Source organism: Dromiciops gliroides, chromosome 5 (genome assembly GCF_019393635.1).
Source record: "Dromiciops gliroides isolate mDroGli1 chromosome 5, mDroGli1.pri, whole genome shotgun sequence".
In the NCBI taxonomy this organism is placed as follows: domain Eukaryota; kingdom Metazoa; phylum Chordata; class Mammalia; order Microbiotheria; family Microbiotheriidae; genus Dromiciops; species Dromiciops gliroides.
This window is the reverse complement of record NC_057865.1, coordinates 206,985,315-207,002,490: the sequence shown is the minus strand read 5'-3', so window position 1 is coordinate 207,002,490 and position 17,176 is coordinate 206,985,315. Positions and strand designations below refer to the sequence as shown.

Genomic DNA, 17,176 nt, shown 5'->3' with positions numbered 1-17,176 from the left:
TAGTCTCTGAAATGATGTTTCCATAATTCATAAATCTCATATTAATTTCACCAAAGACAATATGATGGTAAAAATGCATGCTATGCTGCATAACTGAGGATATACTTGTAATATATACAATAATTCCAAACCATACCCAGAGTATAAACAGTCACAATGACATATAAATGATAAATGAATGTAAATGGCTGATAATATTAGACATTATTACATAGTCTTCTTTGAGCAAGTAAATACATCATCTTATACATGAATTCTCTATCTAGTATGACAATAACAGATACTTAAAGTGATAATCAATTTATCAAAAAGAAATAAAACTTCAATCAACAAAACTCAATATTCAATATGTTCATTGATAAATCAAGCAATAGGTTTCAATAACCCTTTTGTAACATAATCCCATAAACAAACTCATCAAACCCATGGTTCTCTTAAAAAAAATTGTGATAGCTTCGGAGGCCTAATGTCCCCAAGCATATACTTAAAATGTCTTTGAAAATCCACTTAGTTTGCAAAATTGAGTTTAAAAAAATCAAATGAAAGAAAAGTGAAAAACAAAACAAAAACAAAAACAAAAAAGCAAAAGGTCTGCTAAGCACTCTTTTGTGTTCTTGAGGAAACTTAAGTATGTGGTGAATTCCAGGTCTTTTCAGTGCCTTTCAAAAAAAACAACAAAAAAAGATGGTTTTAAGGAAGTAGGGTTAAGTGGGGGAAGGGAAAGGGTGGGGGAGGTTGAGGTAGGCCAGAAAACAAGGCCATGTGCTTCAGTGGTTTACCTGTAGAAGGAAAAGCTTGTTAAAGGTAAATTATTATACTGCTAGAGTTTGGGGTATACCACATTGTTTTAACTGGTTCCCCAATTCTCTGCACGCCAAAGTGGCAGGGGTTTCCGAATTGTCATTGATTTCTCTAATGCTGTCATAATGTTCTCTATGGTAGAAAATGTGGAGTGCTTCAGCATTGACTTTGTCTGTACCACGAATTTGCCATAGGGGTTTATTCAAGTGGTGAATGATTACATTCAGCTGGTTATGTTTTGCAAAGGCATGTACTGGCTTTTTTGAAATTAGCAACATATTCTTCAAAGGGAGTGTTATCCTCTCTAAAAAACTCAAAGTCATTTTGATGATTGAGCATATAATTAGCAGTTTCTTGTCTGTGTCTGAGATTATTTCTAGAGTGACCTTCTAATTGATCTCCCAGGACCCTAAAAAGGCAATTTCCATCTCCCAATACCTTACAAAGACTGAGTCCCAGAGCATGTAACTGATTCGTAGGATTATCAAATAGGAACTGTCTATTGCCCCTAGGCTCTGTTAGGGTTCTTTGTTCTTTAACAGCTGCTATTGTTAGGGTTTTTTGCTCTTTAGCATCTGCTTGAGTTTTATGAAATTTCTTTACCTATAAATGGTGCAGGCTTTACATGGGAACAATGAATCCAAGATTCTTTTTCTCCAATTTTAATAGCAGTAGGAGTTGTCAATAATACCTGAAAAGGTCCCTCCTAAGCAGGCTGGGTCCCACTGGATCGTTGAAAGTTCTTAATATATACATTGTCTCCAGGACTTAAATTATGCAAGGAAAAATCTAAAGGACCAGCTTGTACAGCAACTCTTGCCTCATGGAGTTCACATAGCCTAGTTTGTAATTCCTGTATATAGGAGGCAACAGAAGTATCACCTCCCACCAATGATGTATAAACTGGGGAAAAAGTTTTAGTTTGGATAGGAGGGTGACCAAAAAAGCATCTCATAAGGAGATATATGAAGTTCTCCTTTTGGTCTACTGTGTAGATAGAATAATGCCAAGGGTAGAACATCAGGCCATTTCAAATGGGTTTCAGTACATAATTTGCCAATCATACTCTTAAGCTCTTTATTCATATGTTCAAATTGGCCTGAACTTTGTGGGTGGTAGGGTGTATGGAATTTTGGAGTTACTACCAAGAAAGAGTAGATTTGGGATAAAACCAAATCAGTAAAATGTGTGCCTTTGTCAGAATCAATGCAGGCTGGTGGGCCAAAGTGAGGAACTATCTCTTTAAGGAGAGTCTTGGCAACAAAGGCAGCTGTGGCTGGGGGCTAGGAAATGCCTCCACCCACCAAGTGAGTTGATCAGTTATAATAAGGCAAAATTTATAATGTCCTGCCTTTGGCATTGGGATATAGTCAATTTGCAAGTGCTCAAAGGGTGTATATGCTAGAGGACGTCCTCCATAAGCTTTGGCCTGGAAAGCATGTTGATTGTAAGATTGACATGTGGAGCAGCCTGAGCAGATCTGAGATGCTTTGGGGACTATGGTGTGTCTTGGTATAACATAAGAGTTTATTGCCCTAAGATCTTATACAAAACAATAAACATGTTTACCATCTGGCCCAGGCTTGGGTTTTTTAACTGTTAAAATGGGAGTATTGCATGGAGAATAATGGCATGGAACAATAATACCCTGACTTTTCAGAGCCTCAATTATAGGGGTGATTCCTTCTATAGCTTCTTTAGACAATGGATACTGTGGAATAGATGGGGGTGATCCCCCTTTAACTTTAAAGGTAACAGGCATGGCAGATTTAAGGAGCCCCACTTCAGTAGAGGATGAGGCCCATAAGGACTCAGGAATGTCAGGGGGGATTTTGGATGTATCCCCTACTGTTCCTTGAGTATCTGTAATCAAAATTGGTAATAAATGAACAGTATCCTCCAGCAATTGTAAGGAGACAACCCCATCTGGAACACAAGATATGGTTGCTCTAAGCTTGCAAAGGAGATCACGACCTAATAAATTTACAGGGGCATCAGGCATAGGTAAGAATGAATGTTCCACTGTTAAAGGCCCCATAGATACCATATGATGAGTTAATCTTGCCACTCTTTGAGCTTTTCCTGAAACTCCTACCACATTCAAAGATCCTACAGCTTTACATCCATGGTCTGGTTTACTAACTAATACTGATTTAGAGGCTCTTGTATCTAACAGATAATCATAATATGTGTCCCCAACTTTGAGGGTCACATGAGGTTCATTACTCTGGAGAGGTGAATGGATTGGTATTAAGGGGGTTATAAAATCAGGGTCTTGGAATATGTGGCTTTCTGTGTCTATTTTCCATCCTTCCCCTTCGTCTCGTCAATCCTGTGACCCTCTCTGATGGAGTCCTTGGTAACTCTGATTCTGGTTCTGTCTTTCTGTACCTCTCTGAAAAGATTTATATCCATTTTGATTCTGCCTGTAATAAGGCCTATAATTACCTTGGTTGGTTCCTTTCTGATAAAAGTTTCCATAATTATTCTGATTTCCCCTGAAAAAGTTTTCAAGGCTTTCAGTCAGAGTTTGATTAAGTTCATGTTTTCTGGTTCTACATTCTCTCAACAGGGGTCCTTGTTTATCACAATAACCACACACCTTAATGTCTTTGTGTTGGCCCTTAGATGCCTGACCAGAAAGCGCTGGTGCCAGAATGCTCTGTTTAGGCTTATTTTCCTCACGTGACTCAAAGACATAGGTGGCAACTTCCTTAAGCCTATCAATAATCATAGTTCTCCAGTCTGGACATTGTGTCAGAAAATATTTGCAGATTTCTGGCAACGAATTGTAAATGAATGTGTTAAGCACAACATGGGAATCTTTTAAATCTAGTGGGTCCAGCCTGGTGTATTGCCTAGCAGCTTCACAAAGTCTATCATAAAACCTATTGGGTTGTTCATTAGGCTCCTGATCTAAGTGTAAGAATTTCTGCCAGTTTTCAGATTTTCTAGAGCAAGATTCCATTCCCTTCAGAAGTATTTCTCTAGCGTCTTTTAGTTCTTGGAATTGTAGGTCATCATTATATCATTATTCCACTTTGGGTCACAGAGAGGCCATGCTGTAATAGCCTGTCCTTTTGCTACCAGGGCATTTCCTGCTGAGATAATATCTTTAATCTCACTTGGGGATAGTAAAGTTTCCATAAGACAAGTAACATCATCCCAAGTGGGTTGATATGTATTAAATATAGTCCTTAACTGTGAGATTACAGACTTTGGATTTTGTTCAAAACTAGGGATGATTTTTTCCCATGCACTCAAGTCATTTGTTCTAAAGGGACTGTATTTTCTAACCTGTATTGCTGCTCCCTTATTGGTATGTTCTATAGCCTCCTGCAGGGGGAGCAGTTTTTGCTGATCTGATTATAAAGATTGGTCATCTCCAGCAGAGGGAGCTGTCCTAGCATCTCTCTCACCATGTGGTCTAAGATGGTAACATCCTTTTTTCTCTTTCCACATTATTATGAAAAAATGCCACATCACAATATTGCTAATAAAGAGGATTAAAATTATAATCACTAGAGCTATGATCATATTTTCACAGTAAAATTCAAATTTAGCTATAATACTCTCAATAACATTAAACATAATGCCCAGTGAGGGGGACAGTCTCTCCCACTCCATTATGCCAAAGGTTTTGTCCTACATAGATAAGGGAAAAGCCTGTAAGACAATGACAAAAGACTGAGTAGGCCATCTGATTAAATCTGGACATTAAGTAGTCCCAAAATGATCCAATGAGGAAAAGCACGAGGAAGAAAAAATACTCAAACATGTTGCCCTTTAAAATGGACTGGCTTTTCTCCTGAAGCAAGGCTTTTAGAGGTGTTTAAAGCAAGAGAGATTAGTTAAATGAGGGAAGGCAGTGGGGGAGGGTTAAGACAAAGTCCACCAGATTAGCTGGCTCATGTCCAAGCTAGAGGTGGGTAGGTGGGTTCATAAGCTCCTGGCTTGGCTCACCAAACTGTGGGGGTAAAACTTAATATAGGGAGAGTTAATTGGGTGACTTGCAAAAATATTGGGGTCCTGGAAATAATGAGGGATCTCTGGGTTCAAAGCTCCCTTTCCTCCGAACTGCCCTTTTAGATATTTCTCCAAGGCCAATAAGAAAGGAGCCTTACATCTGTAATAGAGATAAGCTAGAAACCTTCCCCAAAATATAAGGGGTGAAAAGGAAGGAGGGCCAATATCTATCCCCACTATTATCCAATACTGTACCACAAAAATCTCAACTATAGTAATAAGAGAAGAAAAAAAATTGAAGGAATTAGAATAGGCAATGAGGAAATAAAACCATCACTCTTTGCAGATGATATGATGGTGTATTTAGAGAATACTAGAGAATCAACTAAAAACTACTTGAAATAATTAACAACTTTAACAAAGTTGCAGGATATAAAAAACCTATATAAAACATCAGTATTTCTATATATTACCAACAAAGTCGAGCTGTATAATAATATAAATAAATGTAAACAATATAAAATACTTGGGATTCTACTAGCTAAGACAAACCTAGGAACACAATTACAAAACATTTCACACAAATAAAGTCAAATCTAAACAACTGGAAAAATATCAATTGTTTATGGGTAGGCAGAGCCAATGTAATAAAAATAATAATTCGACTTAAACTAATTTGCTTATTCACTGCCATACCAATCAAACTACCAAAAATATTTTATAGAACTAGAAAACATCATAACAAAATTCATCTAGAAGAACAAAAAGTCAAGAATATCAAAGGAATTAATGGAAAAAAGTGCAAAGGAAGGTGGCCTAGAAATACCAGATCTCAAACCATATTATGAAGTGGTAATCATCAAAACTTTCTGTACTGGCTAAGAAATAAAGTGGTGAATCAGTGGAATACATTAGGTACACAAAACAAAGTAGTAAATGACCATTGTTGTTACATAGTGTTAGATAAACCCAAAGATCCCAGTCTCTGGGATAAAAGCTCATTATTTGACAAAAAACTGCTAGGAAAACTGGAAAATAATATGGCACAAACTAGGTATAGACCAACATCTTACACCATATACCAAGATGAGGTCAAAATAGGTACATGATTCAGACATAAAAGGTGATACCATAAGCAAATTAGAAGAGCAAGGAACAGTCTACCTGTCAGATCTATGGAAAAGGAAAAAATGTATGAACAAACAAGAGATAGAGCAATTTCAAAATGTAAAACAGATTATTTTGATTATATTAAACTTAAAAGGTTTTGCACAAACAAAACCATTACAATCAAGATTAGAAAGAAAGCAGAAATATGGGAAATAATTTTTTCAGCAAGTGTCCTTGATAAAGACCTCATTTCTCAAATTTATAGAGAACTAAATCAAATTTATAAGAATACAAGCCATTCCCTAATTGATAACTGGTCAAAGGATGTGAAGATGAAGAAATTAAAGCTATCTATAGACATGAAAAAATGCTCCAACTCATTAGAGAAATGCAAATTAAAACAACACTGAGGTACCACCTCACACCCAGTTCAGATTGGCTTATATGACACAAAAAGGGAAATGATAAATGTTGAAGAGGATGTGGGAAAATTGGGATATTAATGCACTGTTGGTAGAGTTGTGAACTGTTTCAACCATTCTGTAGAGCAATTTGGAACAATGACCAAAGGACAACCAAACTGCATACTCTTTGATCCAGCAATACCACTACTAGGCCTATAACCCAAAGAGATCATAAAAAAGGGAAAAGAATTTACATGTGCAAAAATATTTATATCAGCTCTTCTTGTAGTGGTAAAATACTGGAAATTGAGAACATAGCCATCGATTGGGGAATGGTCGAACAAGTTGTGGTATATGAATGTAATGGAATACTGTTGTTTAATAAGAAATGATGACTAGGCAGATTTCAGAAAAAATCAGAAAGACCTGTATGAACTGATAAAAAATGAAATGCACAGAACCAGGAGCACACTGCACACAGTAGCAGCAACATTGTGTGATGACCAGCTATGACAGACTTAGCTCTTCTCAGCAATATGATGATCTAAGACAATTACAAAGCATTCATGATGGAAAATGCTATCCATATCCAGATAAAGAACACTTACTTGGGGGCAGCTAGATGGCATAGTGGATAGAGCACTGGCCCTGGATTCAGGAGGACCTGAGTTCAAATCCAACCTCACTCAACACTTAACACTTATTAGCTTGTGTGACCCTCGGCAAGTCACTTAACTCCAATTGCCTCATCTAAAAAAAAAAAAGAACTTACTTTATTTTTTCAGGGTTTTTTTTTCCTTTTGGCCTGTTTCTTCTTCTTCAACCATGACTAATGTGGAAATATGTTTTACATGATTGCACATATATAACCTATATCAAATTGCTTACCATTTTAGGAAGAAGTGAGGGAAAAAAATTTGGAACTCAACGATTTTGTAAAAATGAATAACAAAGGGGCAGCTAGATGGTACAGTGGATAAAGCACTGGCCCTGGATTCAGGAGTACTTGAGTTCAAATCCAACCTCAGACACTTGACACTTACTAGCTGTGTGACCCTGGGCAAGTCACTTAACCCTCATTGCCCTGCAAAAAAACCCAAAAAAACCCAAACAAAATGAGTAACAAAAATTGTCTTTAGTATAATTGGAAAAAAATGAAAATACTATTTTTTTAAAAACCCATGGTGAAGTGAATGTCCATTCTGTGCCTGGAGTTCTCACCTACTCTATTCCCCCCAAATTTGAGTGATTCCTGTCTACTTTCTGACACTGGACTTGATGTTAGGTCTGGGTTCTGTCACAGTTCTGGAAGTCTGGGCCAGTCTTTTTGCTCTTTTCTTGGAGTGATGTGTTATTCTAGGATTCAGAGACCTTTCTCAGTAAACTGAGGACCCCCCTACCAGGGAATGCCATTACTCTACACAGATCCTCACCCTGGATTTATGACTAAGGACTGAGTGTTGGGTAACAAAATTGGCATTTGGCGCCTATGTTCCTGTGCTTTAGTATGAATCTGGAAATGCCTCAGTGTGAGTCTGAACCTCCTCTTGGTCTGATGGACAGTTTCTCCCTGGGCACTGGAATACTCAGTGTGCTACATGTTCCTGCCCCAACCTAGTATGTGGTATCAACAGACCTCTATCTCTTCCTACTCCAACCTGGGCCAAAGGACTCATAACTTTTTCAGATTTTTCCCATCGGGATTCAGTTGAATGTATTTTCTAGTTCTCTTTGGAAGAGTTTTGTGGATAGGGCTTCCTTCTTGGCCATCTTGGCTAGACTCCCTTCAGTGATTCTATATTTTTTTTTCTCCTTGATCTTGTTTTGATTTGATATGCTTTTGAGTTTCTTCTATTTTTTAGTCCTTTGACTTGGTTTAATATTTCTTATTTTCTTATGGAATCATTGGCTTTTATTTAGTTCATTTTAATTTTCAGGGAGTGTGTTGTTTAGGCAAGGTTTTGTACCTCTTCTATCAAGCTGTTAATTTCCTTTTCCATTTTTTCCCTCAAGTGCTCTCATTTCATTTATAAAAATATTTTCACAATTTTTTTTTTAGTGAGGCAATTGGGGTTAAGTGACTTGCCCAGGGTCACACAGCTAGTAAGTGTTAAGTGTCTGAGGCCGGATTTGAACTCAGGTACTCCTGACTCCATTGCGCCACCTAGATGCCCCATATTTTCACTATTTCAGGAAGAAAAATCACCTCTTGTTTCAGCTCTTCCAGGAATTCTAAATTAAGTTTGTGCCCAGGCTGTGTTTTCCTCTGAGGCTTTGCCTGAAGATATTCGGACCCATTCTCTTCTTCTGCATTTGTGTCTTGAGCATCTTTGCTCATTATGGTGGAGTATCCATCAAAATTCTGCTCTAGCAACACCTTATACATGAAGGATTTCCTAATCCCAATAGCTTCTAGTGCCCCACATCCCCCACCCAAATTTAGCCTGTATTTCTTTTGTGTGAGGGACTTTAGTCTTTACGAGTAGCTGTGAAGGTGCCTAGGCGAGGCTAAAGCATGACCTCAAGTTAGAGGATGTTTCTTCTCCCCCTGCCCCTTTTTTCTTTTCCTGAACATTGGTTCAGTGATCCTGAGAAATGGATTTTATAGCCTTGGTGGCTAACTCATGAGTCAAGAGTTCCTGAGTTACAAATTTGGGCATCTAACCATAGTGAGAAGAATTTCTATTACATTTATACAATAGAGAAGACTATTAGCACCAGACTTATCCAGCATCTGAAAGACTTAAGAAAGCCATGCTGTTCCAATTCGTGTGAACTTCATAAGTAGTTTGAAAAGTACAGATCTGAGGTGAATGTGAACTTTCTAATCAGCAGTCCCACAAAGGGTGTTTGGTTTCTAGGGGAATGTAATAAGTGTGATAGTCTACTTGTTTATTTTTTCTGTATTTGTTAATGCACATCTGTGAGTTAAAATATTTCCATTGTGGAGGAAATATCCCAGTATCCTACACTTTTTATCCATGTTTTATAGTCAGTGCCTTTTCCAGAAGGAATCCTGTTATTTATTTACATTGCCCTGTGACTCTAGGAGGCCCCAGATATGAACCACATAGAAAAGCTAAGGAGTTTGCTTCTTGGACAGTCTCAGTGACCTGGAATATAAGTGTCTTGGAGGGGACTGTGGAACATATATAGACATTCTGCAACTGATTCCATTGTACTAATCATGTAGAGAATGGGACACTCTCTGATTGGCTGCAGAGGCCTTAGTTGGCTTCTATATCTCCCTTCACCTTATTGTATTCAGTTATATTCTTAGGGGATCTCAGTTATTCCACTCACAATATTAGGGGACAAATGATCTTGTCAAGGGGAGAGGTCTTCTCCCCACCTTCTGTTCCCATATTAAGTGACTTCAACATACATACTGAGTCAAATACCCTGAACACTCCCTCAAACATCCTGACCACTCATTTACTCAACCTAACCACTTCTCACTTCTCCACTTTAGCCACACACAATGATTATAGCCTTTGATCTTGCCATCACCTACAAATGTAGTACCTCTATGTTCAAGAATTCAGAAATTTCCTTATATGTCCATAATCTATTGGTTTTTCACCTCTTCCTCTGCATTCCCTTACATAACCCTGTTCTTCATCTGCATCATGACTTCCAATCTCTTGCCCCCTCAGTTCTCTCCCAGGCCACTAGCCACTCTCCTTTTCATCTTGACCCCTTCATGAACCAATTCAGCTCTACACTGTCCCTCTCTTGAATCTCTATCCCTCTTACACATCACTGATAAGATCACTCAGCCAAGCCTCAGCCTTGGATCACTCTCACCATTCACTGTCTTTGTTCCTGGACATATGCTGCTGAATGAAAATGAAGAAAATCATGCAACAGTTCTGTCTGGGTATATAAATTTATATTACATAACCTCAACTGGGCCCTCAATACTACTGCCAGGCAATCCTACTATTTTATCAACTCACTATCCCACTCTCTACAGTGGTTCTTCCAAACCTTTTCATCGCTCCTCAAACTGCATATGGATCCCCTTGCCCACTCTCTCAGTTGAGAACCTTGTTTCCTATTTTACAGAAAAAATTGAAGCATTCTCTGTGAACTCCCTTTTCTTCCCACTTCATCTCCTGTCACTCATATGTCTTCTTCCACTTTTTCCTCCTTCACACCTGTCTCACATGATGAAGTGGCCTTATACTTACCAAGGCTAACCCTTTACTTATTCAAGTGATCCCATCTCCTCCAACAGATTGTCACTCTTGTCCTCCCCACCCTTTCACTTATTTTTAATCTCTCCTTCTCCATTGGCTCATTTCCTATTGCCTACAAACATGCCCATGTTTTTCCCATTCTGAAAAAACACTTACTTGATCCTTCCATCTCTGCTATCATCCTATTTCTCTCCTGTCCTTTGTAGCTAAACTTCCTAAAAAGTCCATCTACAATTGGTGCTTCCATTTCCTCTCTTCTTAACCTCTTATAATCTGAATTCCAATCTCATCATTCCACCAAAACTGCTCTCTCCAAAGTTACTAATTATCTCTTAGTTGACAAATTCAATGACTTTTTTCTTCATTAACCTTCCCTAACCTAAAAAGGATGGCAGGCTTGAATATTTCACCTGAATGTGAAGAGGCCAGACAGGAATTGCCTCCACTGAATAGAATGCATTCATACCTTTGTCCCAATTATGAGAAATGACTAAATAGCTTATTGAGGAGATTAGCTTTTGAGTCAGTAAGATTTGTCAATAAGAGAGGCAAGAACTTTTCCCATGTCCTGCCTGACAGTGACAAACCACATCATAATTAAACTTCTGAAAGAGTTATAGGGAAAAGCTGTAGGCATCTTATACTGAGGGCACTCCAGCTGAAGAGAGTACAGTTTCATTGAGCTGACCCAGGGTAATGTGGGAAAAGAATATAGCTATCCATCAAATGAGGTCTCCAAAGCCCAGGAGACTAATGGATTTATTTGTTCAGCAGGGATGGTGCACCCTGAGAAGCTGCCCATTGGTAAAGTAGCCTGCTTACTGCCACTGCCTCATGATTATTTGGCTAATCCCATAAGCACACTGGACAGTGTGACAGACAGTATAACCTAGAAGAAGCAAGTTGAGAGAAATTAATATTATGCAATTACATTAATACCTAATTTTTCATTTGTGACCATCCTTTTCCTCCTATTTTTGTTAAGACCCCACTCCTGAAAAGGTCAGTGAGTCTCTGAAGGCTGTAAATCAGTAAGGGACCTGGGACCTTGACAGGGACCATTACTTTTGTAAACTAAAGTAAGGGCAGGAACCCTTAATTTTTATTTACTCTGTAAACAAAAGCCAAGACATGTCTCCTTGTCCTAGATCCTCTCCATTAAAGTTTAGGGTAATCTAGCTCATGAAGGAGAAAACCAAGCAGAGGTCCAGATGGAAATGGCTTCCCTTGCCCAAATGCCTTGAGGCTTCTGAGTCTTATGATCAAACCATTTTCTTAACAGGAGGAGCTGAAGAGTTTTAGCCCACCTCCTCATTAAATATCCACCAAGCAGGATTGAATTTCACTTATCAGGAGAGTTCTCTGTCAGAAGGTACACACTTGATTTAAGAGTATTTCAGAGTTTCTCTTGGTTATTTGGTTACCAAGAGAAACTACTGACCATCAATTTATTGATTACTAAGAAATAATAGTTTGAATACATACTGAAGCATACTATTTTTCACTTTCATTCTTTTTCTTTTATTCAGGTCTTCTTGTACATAATAACTAATATGAAGATGTTTTACATGTACACATGTATAACTGATAACTGATTGCTTACCATCTCATGGAGGAGGGAGGGCACAGTGGATAATTTTTCAGCCAAAGACAGCTTAGAAGGCAGAAGGAAATATCTGTTGTACCAGAGTGAGAGTGGATACCAGACCCGGGCTGCACCTGCACAGATCCAGCCCCAGGCAGGCCACACCAGAGAAACAGGCATCCAGAGCCTCTGAATTGGCTGCAGTGGTGGCTACTTCTGGAACTCAACTTATGGTCCACTGAGGGGATCAGGTGGTTAGCTGGGGTGAGATTTCAGGGGTCTCTGCTGGTGCTGAGGTGGAACTCTGTTGTGTTGCCCATGCTTGGAACCAGGAAGCAGTCTTGAGTGGCAGGCCCAGCTTGGGGAGGGGTTCAGGCACACACCTGAGCTTACAACCACAGTGAAACAGAATTTTGTTCCCAGGTTAAAGAGCAAGCAGGCCTTTGGTTACTTACATACCAAAGCACAGGCCAGGGGAGTGGAGAATGTGCCTCTCCTTAAATAAATCCACCTTGAACCCCCTGAAGCTTGGGACAATATGCCCTGGAAGCAGTGCCCCACTATAAGAAGGAGTTAAAAGTCAAGAAATAGGCTAGGAAAATGAGCAGACAGAAAAAATGCTGACCACTGAAAGTTTATTTGGTAATGAGAAAGAACAAAATACACCTTCAGAAGAAAATAACAAAGTCAAAGCTCCTACATGCAAAACTTCCAAGAAAAATATGAATTGATCTCAGGTTATGGAAGTACTCCAAAAGGACTTTGAGGATAAGGTAAGAGAGGTAGAGGAAAAAATGGAAAGAGAAATGAGAACAATGCAGGAAAGTCATGAAAAAAGTCAACAGCTTGAAAAGCCAAATGGAAAAGGAGATACAAAAGCTCTTTGAAGAAAATAATTGCTTAAGAACAGTCTACTATTGTTCCCATTCAAATTCAGGTTAGGGACTTGCAGAACTCAGACCACAGGGGTAGTGACCCTGGATCAGACCACTGGGAGAACAATGAAAGGTTATATAGCCCCAGCATGAGGTAGTCTTGAGGGACTAGAATGACACAATACTCAATATCTCCAAGAAAGCAATAGCAGGACCTTCCCATCAGAAGTGCATAGAGCCTGGCCTTAACATAAAGTGAAAAATAAGAAAGTAATCTGTAAACATAAACAACAACAACAACAACAACAACAAAAGAATCCCACCATAAAAAGCTAATATGCTGATAGGGATGCTACAAACACATATGTAGGAGAAGAAAATCACTCCAAAATATCTATAAGAGCCTCAAAGAAAAACACAGCTGGGACATAGATTCAACTAGAATTGCTGAAAGAGATGAAGCAAGAGAAGTTTAAAATGTGTTTAAAACTATGAATGGACCAAATAGAAGGTAACACCTCCATGAGAAAAGAAATAATAAAATTAAGTCAAAAGTTGGAAAAATAGAAGAAAATGTAAGATATTTCACAGCCAAAACATTGACCTTGAAAATATCAAGGAGAAGGAGCCTACCTGGCAAGACAAATCCAGGATCTATATGACCAGAACTATAAAACACTTTTCACACAAATAAAGTCATATCTAAACAATTGGAAAAATATTAATTCCTCATGGGTAGGCCAACTCAATATAATAAAAATGACAATCTTACCTAAGTTAAGAAGAAAATAGCCAAGATACGATATTTTAGGAAATCAAAAAAGAAAATTGCCTAGATCTCCTAGAACCAGAAGACAATGTAGAAATAAAAAGGATCCACTGGACACCTCTAACAGAAAAAACCCACAGATTTCAGATTAAAGGGAGAAAAATATAATAAGAAGCCAGAAAGAAAAAATTCAAATAAGAAGGAACCATAGATAGGATTATACATCTTTCTTTCTTTCTTTTTTTTTTTAGTAAGGCAATTGGGGTAAAGTGACTTGCCCAGGGTCACACAGCTAGTAAGTGTCAAGTGTCTGAGGCCGGATTTGAACTCAGGTACTCCTGACTCCAAGGCCAGTGCTCTATCCACTGCGCCACTTAGCTGCCTCCTTCTTTCTTTTTTTTAAATCAAATTAACCAGTATTTTACCTATTTTATTGGTTTTTTCATAAAACCAGCTCTTAGTTTTATTGATTAATCCTATAGTTTTCTTGTTTTCAATCTTATTAATTTCTCCTTTAATTTTCAGGATTTCTACTTTAGCATCTAATTGGGGATTTCTAATTTGTTCTTTTTCTAGCTTTTTAAGTTGCATACCCAATTCATTAATCTCCTCTTTCTCTTTTTTATTCATGTAAGCATTTAGAACTATAAATTTTCCCCTAAGCACTGCTTTGGCTGCATCCCATAGATTTTGGTATGTTATCTCATTATTGTCATTGTCTTGGATATAGTTATTGATTGTTTCTATGATTTCTTGTTTGACCCATTCATTCTTTAGAATGAAATTATTTAATTTCCAATTGATTTTCATTCTACTTTTCTGTGGCTCTTTCTTACATGTAATTTTTATTGCATCATAATCTGAGAAGGATGCATTTACTATTTCTGCCTTTCTACATTTGACTATAATGTTTTTGTGCCCTAACACATGGTCAATTTTTGAAAATGTACCATGTACTGCTGGGAAAAAGGTATATTCCTTTCTATCCCCATTCAATTTTCTCCAGACATCTATCATGTCTGACTTTTCTAGTAATCTATTCACTTCTTTCACTTCTTTCTTATTTGTTTTTTGGCTAGATTTATCTAATTCTGAGAGCGGGAGATTCAGATCCCCCACTAGTATAGTATTACTGTCTAATTCCTCTTCTAACTCATTTAACTTCTCCTCTAAAAATCTGGATGCTAGGGGAAGCTAGGTGGCGCAGTGGATGGAGCACCGGCCCTGGAGTCAGGAGTACCTGAGTTCAAATCCAGCCTCATACACTTAACATGTACTAGCTGTGTGACCCTGGGCAGGTCACTTAACCCCAATTGCCTCACTAAAAAAAAAAAAAAAAAAGAATTTGGATGCTATACCACTTGGCACATACATATTTAATATTGATATTACTTCATTATCTATAGTACCTTTTAGCGAGATGTAGTTTCCTTCCTTATCTCTTTTAATGAGATCTATTTTTGCCTGCGCTTTGTCTGAGATAAGGATTGCTACCCCTGCTTTTTTTTACTTTAGCTGAAGCATAATATATTCTGCTCCAGCCTTTTACCTTTACTCTGTGTGTATCTCTCTGCTTCAAATGTGTTTCTTATAAACAGCATATTGTAGGATTCTGGTTTTTAATCCACTCTGCAATTCGCTTCCGTTTTATAGCAGAATTCATCCCATTCACAGTTATTATTACTGTCTATTCCCCTCCATTCTATTTACCCCCTTTGTACTTTTCCCCCCTTCTTTCACCCTATTCCTCCTCATCGACATTTTACTTCTTACCCCTGCCTCCCCCAATCTGCCCTCTCTTTTTATCACCCCCCTCTCTTCTTTACCCTTTTCTCCCTTTCTTTTGTCCTCCCTTCTGTCAGTCCCCCCCCCCCCCCGCTTTCCCTTCCCCTTTTGCTTCCCTAAAGAGTGAGCTAAGGGGCAGCTAGATGGGGCAGTGGATAGAGCACCGGCCCTGGAGTCAGGAGTACCTGAGTTCAAATCTGGCCTCAGACACTTAACACTTACTAGCTGTGTGACCCTGGGTAAGTCACTTAATCCCAATTGCCTCACTAAAAAAAAAAAAAATGAGCTAAGTTTCTTTATCCCAATGAACGTATATGTTATTCCCTCTTTGAATCAAATCTGATGAGGGTAGGGTTGAAACAATGTTCACCACTCCTTTCTTCCCCTCTATTGTAATAGGTTTTTTTTTTCACGTCTTCATATGATGTAATTCACCCCATTCCACCTCCCCTTTCCTCTCCTCCCCATAGACTCCCTTTTTAACCCTTTAGTTTTCTTTGTATCATCACATCAAAGATAATTTATATTTATACCCTCTGTGTAAAGTTCTTCTCTCTGCCCAAATACATTTACAGTTCTTAAGAGTTATGAGTCTTTCCTTTCCGCCGGCTCCGCCATATTCCAGTGAGTTGCCAAAATGACAAACACAAAAGGAAAAAGGAGAGGAACACGTTACATGTTTTCTAGGCCCTTTAGAAAACATGGTGTTGTCCCTTTAGCTTCGTATATGCGAATATACAAGGTGATATTGTAGATATCAAGGGTATGGGCACAGTTCAGCAAGGAATGCCCCACAAATGTTACCATGGCAAGACTGGATGGGTCTACAATGTTACTCAACATGTTGTAGCCATTGTTGTAAACGAACAGGTTAAGGGCAAGATTCTAGCCAAGAGAATTAATGTGCGTATTGAGCATATTAAGCATTCTAAGAGCAGAGATAGCTTCCTGAAGAGGGTAAAAGAAAATGACCAGAAGAAGAAGGAAGTCAAAGAAAAAGGCACCTGGGTTCAACTGAAACAGCAGCTTGCTCCACCCAGAGAAGCACACTTTGTGAGGACCAATGGCAAGGAACCTGAGCTGTTGGAACCAATCCCCTATGAATCCATGGCATAAATGACTAAAAAACATAATAAAAAGATTCTTGGATTATGGGGGAAAAAAAGAGTTATGAGTATTATCTTCCCGTGTAGGGATGTAACAGTTTAACCTAATTGAGTAACTTTTTTTCCCCTCTGTTTACCTTTTTAAACTTCTCTTGAGTCTTGTATGTTAAGATCAAATTTTCTATTCAGTTCGGGTCTTTTCATCAGGAAACATTGAAAGTCCCCAATGTCATTAAATGTCCATCTTTTCCCCTGAAAGAGAATGCTCAGTTTTGCTGGGTAATAGATTCTTGGCTGCAATCCAAGCTCCTCTGCCTTCCAGAATATCATATTCTAAGCCTTGCAGTCCTTTAATGTTGAAGCTGTCAGGTCCTGAACAATCCTGACTGTGGCTCCATGATATTTAAATTACTTGTTTCTGGCTGCTTGGAGTATTTTCTCCTTCACCTGATAATTCTGGAATTTGGCTACAATATTCCTTGGAGTTTTCCTTTTGGGGTCTCTTTCAGGAGGTGATCGGTGGATTCTTTCAATGATGATATTATCCTTAATAATTTCCTGGAATATGGTGTC

At 38.4% G+C, this 17,176-nt stretch overlaps 1 pseudogene; it reads left to right on the top strand.

Annotated features, from left to right (window-relative positions):
- Positions 1-16,037: 16,037 nt before the first annotated feature.
- On the top strand, positions 16,038-16,613 carry LOC122729729 (annotated as a pseudogene).
- The last annotated feature ends 563 nt before the right edge of the window (positions 16,614-17,176 follow it).